The sequence below is a fragment of the Aplysia californica genome, unplaced genomic scaffold (assembly GCF_000002075.1).
Source record: "Aplysia californica isolate F4 #8 unplaced genomic scaffold, AplCal3.0 scaffold00266, whole genome shotgun sequence".
NCBI lineage: Eukaryota > Metazoa > Mollusca > Gastropoda > Aplysiida > Aplysiidae > Aplysia > Aplysia californica.
Genome location: NW_004797536.1, coordinates 272,109 through 273,366, shown reverse-complemented (window position 1 = coordinate 273,366; position 1,258 = coordinate 272,109).

Here is a 1,258-nt window from a genome sequence, read left to right as displayed (position 1 = left end):
TATTCATTTACTATTCATACATTTTTATTTATTCATTATTCTATTGAACCGTTCTTCTATTTATTTATTATCATTTTTATTTTTTTAACGAGAGCACGTCTCTTCTTTCCCTTAATTAAAAACAGAATCATTTGGTAGTGACGCGTGGTTGTGAATGTTTTAAAGCCCTCATCGACGCAAGTTAGATCATATGTGAAATAGGTTTTATCGACCTTGTCGGTTAAGGCTAACCCAGGCTATCGAGTGGTGAACAACATTTCAATAGACAGATGGAGATACTCAGTAAAATTATACTTTCCTACTCTGGAATGGGATCGTCTTTATCTCTCCTCCTTTTTATCTGTATCTTACTCTATAGTATCACCTCTAATCTTCGGCAGTTATATGTCCTAATTGTGTTGTAAGTGCCGTTAAATTCTTGCAAAAACAAAAATTCGGGAATGGAACAGCTGCAGGTGCCGCAAAACTCTTAAATGTACTAAAATAAAAACTCCGGAATCGAACAAACGTCCGGAGAGTGCAACAGCGGAGAGCATAACGTTTACACCACAGACGCTGGTAAAAGCACAGTAAGGCACAGACATAAGATTTAAAGTTTATATTCCACAGCAGAAATTGGAGTTTTAGTGGTTACATGGATTGCTCACCGGCTCCTGTGTGTTGTGGTTAGACGCTTTGCGATCGCATGCAGAAGACCTGTGTCCGATTCCCACGTAAATGAGAAAGAACTTTTATCGAGTACCTTCGCCTTTCTGTTGTGACCTTCAGGTTTGTCCTGGACGGCAGGGTCAAAGCCCAAATTCTAAACGATCTAAAATCGAGTGAATGGAAATGAAAAAAACACTACTCCTAAAACCAAATCCGAACTGATGGAGACACCGATTCCACACAATGTAAGAAGTAACGGGAAGGCTACATATTGAGAAAGTTGAACGGGTTTCTTCTCGCAGACCTGCATCCAGCTTGGAGAAGTTGAAGTAACGCTGTACCAGTTCCCACTTTATTCTACTTGGCAAATATTGTGATCGAGCCAAGTGTTTAACGATTAATGCTTTATGCCAATTAGAGGACAGTGGTGATCTCAAATTATGGAGTGAAATATTGCTGAATAATACTTTACGGCACATGCTGATTAGTCCGTAAATTATTGAGTTGCATAGTTGTGAACCTAAGGGCTCGTGAAAACAATGAAATCGAAAAAAAATCAACATTTTTCCAATCGTCGGGGAATATATTCATAAATGTTTAGTTTTTTTAT